This window comes from Lolium rigidum, chromosome 1, assembly GCF_022539505.1.
Source record: "Lolium rigidum isolate FL_2022 chromosome 1, APGP_CSIRO_Lrig_0.1, whole genome shotgun sequence".
Lineage (NCBI taxonomy): Eukaryota > Viridiplantae > Streptophyta > Magnoliopsida > Poales > Poaceae > Lolium > Lolium rigidum.
This window is the reverse complement of record NC_061508.1, coordinates 290,202,043-290,208,408: the sequence shown is the minus strand read 5'-3', so window position 1 is coordinate 290,208,408 and position 6,366 is coordinate 290,202,043.

The window sequence follows — 6,366 nt, the reverse complement described above, 5'->3', positions numbered from 1 at the left end:
TGTTTTTGGTTTCAGAAATCCTAGTAAGGAAATATTCTCGGAATTGGACGAAATCAACGCCCGGGGGCCTATTTTTGCACGAAGCTTCCGAAGACCGAAGGAGTCACGAAGTGGGGCCACGAGCGCTGCCACAACGGGCGGCGCGGCCAGCAAGGGGCCCGCGCGGCCCTGTTGTGTGGGGCCCCCGTGGCGCCTCTTGACCTGTCCTTCCGCCTACTTAAAGCCTCCGTCGCGAAACCCCCGCACCGAGAGCCACGATACGGAAAACCTTCCGCAGACGCCACCGCCGCCAATCCCATCTCGGGGGATTCGGGAGATCGCCTCACGGCACCCTGCCGGGAGAGGGGAATCATCTCCCGGAGGTCTCTTCATCGCCATGATCCGATACGTCTCCGACGTATCGATAATTTCTTATGTTCCATGCCACATTATTGATGATATCTACATGTTTTATGCACACTTTATGTCATATTCGTGCATTTTCCGGAACTAACCTATTAACAAGATGCCGAAGAGCCGAGTTGTTGTTTTCGCTCGTTTTTGGTTTCAGAAATCCTAGTAACGAAATATTCTTGGAATTGGACGAAATCAACGCCCAGGGTCCTATTTTGCCACGAAGCTTCCAGAAGACCGAAGAGGAGTCGAAGTGGGGCCACGAGGCGCCGCCACACTAGGGCGGCGCGGCCCAGGCCCTGGCCCAGGCCCCCCGCGTTGCCCTTCCGCCTACTTAAAGCCTCCGTCGCGAAACCCCCCGTACCGAGAGCCACGATACGGAAAACCTTCCAGAGACGCCGCCGCCGCCAATCCCATCTCGGGGGATTCCGGAGATCTCCTCCGGCACCCTGCCGGAGAGGGGATTCATCTCCCGGAGGACTCTTCACCGCCATGGTCGCCTCCGGAGTGATGAGTGAGTAGTTCACCCTGGACTATGGGTCCATAGCAGTAGCTAGATGGTTGTCTTCTCCTCATTGTGCTTCATTGTTGGATCTTGTGAGCTGCCTAACATGATCAAGATCATCTATCCGTAATACTATATGTTGTGTTTGTCGGGATCCGATGGATAGAGAATACTATGTTATGTTAATTATCAAGTTATTACCTATGTGTTGTTTATGATCTTGCATGCTCTCCGTTATTAGTAGAGGCTCGGCCAAATTTTTGCTCTTAACTCCAAGAGGGAGTATTTATGCTCGATAGTGGGTTCATGCCTCCATTGATATCCGGGACGATGACGAGAAAGTTCTAAGGTTGTGGATGTGCTGTTGCCACTAGGGATAAAACATTGATGCTATGTCTAAGGATGTAGTTGTTGATTACATTACGCACCATACTTAATGCAATTGTCCGTAGTTTTGCAACTTAATACCGGAAGGGGTTCGGATGATAACTCGAAGGTGGACTTTTTAGGCATAGATGCATGCTTGGATGGCGGTCTATGTACTTTGTCGTAATGCCCAATTAAATCTCACTATATTTATCATGACATGTATGTGCATTGTTATGCCCTCTCTATTTGTCAGCTTGCCCGACCGTAATTTGTTCACCCAACATGCTTTTATCTTATGGGAGAGACACCTCTAGTGAACTGTGGACCCCGGTCCATTCTTTTATACTTGAAATACAAATCTGTCGCAATACTTGTTCTTTACTGTTTTCTGCAAACAATCATCTTCCACACAATACGGTTAATCCTTTGTTACAGCAAGCCGGTGAGATTGACAACCTCCCTGTTTCGTTGGGGCAAAGTACTTTGGTTGTGTTGTGCAGGTTCCACGTTGGCGCCGGAATCTCTGGTGTTGCGCCGCACTACATCCCGCCGCCATCAACCTTCAACGTGCTTCTTGGCTCCTCCTGGTTCGATAAAGCTTGGTTTCTTTCTGAGGGAAAACTTGCTGCTGTGCGCATCATACCTTCCTCTTGGGGTTCCCAACAAACGTGTGAGTTACACGCCATCAAGCTCTTTTTCTGGCGCCGTTGCCGGGGAGATCAAGACACGCTGCAAGGGGAGTTTCCACTTCCCAATCTCTTTACTTTGTTTTTGTCTTGCTTTATTTTATTTACTACTTTGTTTGCTGCATTATATCAAAACACATAAAAATTAGTTGCTAGCTTTACTTTATTTACTGTCTTGCACTCTATATCAAAAACACAAAAAAATTAGTTACTTGCATTTGCTTTACTTATTTCAACATGTTTCCTCTTAATTTTACTGTAAAAGATATATCTCGTGGGACAAGGGTCTATAATTGGAAGAGATAATATAGAAGAATTTTTCACCCATGTTAGTATGCATGAAGATCTTAAAGATATACCACTTGCAAAAGCTGTCCCTACTTATGAAGATGCCTCTCGTTTGTTTGGTACGCATGATGGAAGCTAGATTTATTAGTCTCAACCCCATGATACAACACATGTTTCTTACACTTTCCGATATGGAGCGGGGAGAGAAGAGAGATTTTTTCTAAAAGTCTTAGTGCGAGAATTTGAAGATATAGCTATAGAAGCTAGAAAAGTTTTTATTAAGCATAAGAGGCTTGGCTTTTATACCGACTTTAAAAGAACACTTGAAAAATGGATATGTATAGAATAAAATACACTAATAATGCTAATGATGGTGGGGAGATCAAAGCACCAATACCATGTAAACTCCTAGCTATGAATGATGCACTAGAAAATAACTATGCTTGGCTTGTTCCTGAAAATTTGTTCGATGAGAGTAGCAAGCCCAAGACTAATGAAAAGGGAGACGCTGAAACTTATGTATCCAATATACTATGCTTGGTTGAGAAAACTCCAAACCCCGCTGTAGATGCACCACCCTTTGATGTTACTTGATATACACTTTCTGCGCCTAGCTGAAAGGCGTTAAAGAAAAGCGCTTATGGGAGACAACCCATGTTTTTACTACAGTATTTTTGTTTTATATTTGAGTCTTGGAAGTTGTTTACTACTGTAGCAACCTCTCCTTATCTTAGTTTTGTGTTTTGTTGTGCCAAGTAAAGTCTTTGATAGTAAAGTAAATACTAGATTTGGATTATCGTGGCAGAAACAGATTTCTTTGCTTGTCACGAATCTGGGTCTAATTCTCCGTAGGTAACTCAGAAAATTAAGCCAATTTACGTGAGTGATCCTCAGATATGTACGCAACTTTCATTCAATTTGGGCATTTTCATTTGAGCAAGTCTGGTGCCTCAATAAAATCTATCTTTACGGAGTCGTTCTGTTTTGACAGATTCTGCCTTTTATTTCACATTGCCTCTTTTGCTATGTTGGATGAATTTCTTTGATCCATTAATGTCCAGTAGCTTTATGCAATGTCCAGAAGTGTTAAGAATGATTGTGTCACCTCTGAACATGTTAATTTTTATTGTCCACTAACCCTCTAATGAGTTGTTTCGAGTTTGGTGTGGAGGAAGTTTTCAAGGATCAAGAGAGGAGTATGATACAATATGATCAAGGAGAGTGAAAGCTCTAAGCTTGGGGATGCCCCGGTGGTTCACCCCTGCATATTCTAAGAAGACTCAAGCGTCTAAGCTTGGGGATGCCCAAGGCATCCCCTTCTTCATCGACAACATTATCGAGTTCCTCCCCTGAAACTATATTTTTATTCGGTCACATCTTATGTGCTTTGCTTGGAGCGTCGGTTTGTTTTTGTTTTTTTGTTTTGTTTGAATAAAATGGATCCTAGCATTCACTGTATGGGAGAGAGACACGCTCCGCTGTATCATATGGACAAGTATGTCCTTAGGCTTTACTCATAGTATTCATGGCGAAGTTTCTTCTTCGTTAAATTGTTATATGGTTGGAATTGGAAAATGCTACATGTAGTAATTCTAAAATGTCTTGGATAACTTGATACTTGGAAATTGTTGTGCTCATGTTTAAGCTCTTGCATCATATACTTTGCACCCATTAATGAAGAAACACTTAGAGCTTGCTAATTTGGTTTGCCTATTTGGTTTCTCTAGAGTCTAGATAATATCTAGTATTGAGTTTTGGACAACAAGGAAGACGGTGTAGAGTCTTATAATGTTTACAATATGTCTTTTATGTGAATTTTGCTGCACCGTTCATCCTTGTGTTTGTTTCAAATAACCTTGCTAGCCTAAACCTTGTATCGAGAGGGAATACTTCTCATGCATCCAAAATCCTTGAGCCAACCACTATGCCATTTGTGTCCACCATACCTACCTACTACATGGTATTTATCCGCCATTCCAAAGTAAATTGCTTGAGTGCTACCTTTAAAATTCCATCATTCGCCTTTGCAATATATAGCTCATGGGACAAATAGCTTAAAAACTATTGTGGTATTGAATATGTACTTATGCACTTTATCTCTTATTAAGTTGCTTGTTGTGCGATAACCATGTTTCGGGGACGCCATCAACTACTCTTTGTTGAATATCATGTGAGTTGCTATGCATGTCCGTCTTGTCCGAAGTAAGAGAGATCTACCACCTTAATGGTTGGAGCATACATATTGTTAGAGAAGAACATTGGGCCGCTAACTAAAGCCATGATTCATGGTGGAAGTTTCGGTTTTGGACATATATCCTCAATCTCATATGAGAATAATAATTGTTGCCACATGCTTATGCATTAAAGAGGAGTCCATTATCTCGTTGTCCATGTTGTCCCGTATGGATGTCTAAGTTGAGAATAATCAAAAGCGAGAAATCCAAAATGCGAGCTTTCTCCTTAGACCTTTGTACGAGGCGGCATGGAGGTACCCCATTGTGACACTTGGTTAAAACATGTGTATTGCAATGATCCGGTAGTCCAAGCTAATTAGGACAAGGTGCGAGGCACTATTAGTATACTATGCATGAGGCTTGCAACTTGTAAGATATAATTTACATAACTCATATGCTTTATTACTACCGTTGACAAAATTGTTTCATGTTTTCAAAATAAAAGCTCTAGCACAAATATAGCAATCAATGCTTTCCTCTTTGAAGGACCATTCTTTTTACTTTTATGTTGAGTCAGTTCACCTATCTCTCTCCACCTCAAGAAGCAAACACTTGTGTGAACTGTGCATTGATTCCTACATACTTGCATATTGTACTTGTTATATTACTCTATGTTGACAATTATCCATGAGATATACATGTTACAAGTTGAAAGAAACCGCTGAAACTTAATCTTCCTTTGTGTTGCTTCAATACCTTTACTTTGATTTATTGCTTTATGAGTTAACTCTTATGCAAGACTTATTGATGCTTGTCTTGAAGTACTATTCATGAAAAGTCTTTGCTTTATGATTCACTTGTTTACTCATGTCATTACCATTGTTTTGATCGCTGCATTCATTACATATGTTTACAAATAGTATGATCAAGGTTATGATGGCATGTCACTTCAGAAATTATCTTTGTTATCGTTTTACCTGCTCGGGACGAGCAGAACTAAGCTTGGGGATGCTGATACGTCTCCGACGTATCGATAATTTCTTATGTTCCATGCCACATTATTGATGATATCTACATGTTTTATGCACACTTTATGTCATATTCGTGCATTTTCCGGAACTAACCTATTAACAAGATGCCGAAGAGCCGGCTTGTTGTTTTTACGCTGTTTTTGGTTTCAGAAATCCTAGTAACAAAATATTCTCGGAATTGGACGAAATCAACGCCCAGGGTCCTATTTTGCCACGAAGCTTCCAGAAGACCGAAGAGGAGTCAAAGTGGGGCCACGAGGCGCCGCCAAACTAGGGCGGCGCGGCCCAGGCCCTGGCCGCGCCGACCTATGGTGTGGGGCCCTCGTGTGGCCCCCCGCGGTGCCCTTCCGCCTACTTAAAGCCTCCGTCGCGAAACCCCCGATGACCGAGAGCCACGATACGGAAAACCTTCCGGAGACGCCGCCGCCGCCAATCCCATCTCGGGGGATTCCGGAGATCTCCTCCGGCACCCTGCCGGAGAGGGGATTCATCTCCCGGAGGACTCTTCACCGCCATGGTCGCCTCCGGAGTGATGAGTGAGTAGTTCACCCCTGGACTATGGGTCCATAACAGTAGCTAGATGGTTGTCTTATCCTCGTTGTGCTTCATTGTTGGATCTTGTGAGCTGCCTAACATGATCAAGATCATCTATCTGTAATACTATATGTTGTGTTTGTCGGGATCCGATGGATAGATAATACTATGTTATGTTAATTATCAAGTTATTACCTATGTTTTGTTTATGATCTTGCATGCTCTCCTTTATTAGTAGAGGCTCTGGCCAAGTTTTTGCTCTTAACTCCAAGAAGGAGTATTTATGCTCGATAGTGGGTTCATGCCTCCATTGATATCCGGGACGAGTGACGGAAAGTTCTAAGGTTGTGGATGTGCTGTTTCCACTAGGGATAAAACATTGATGC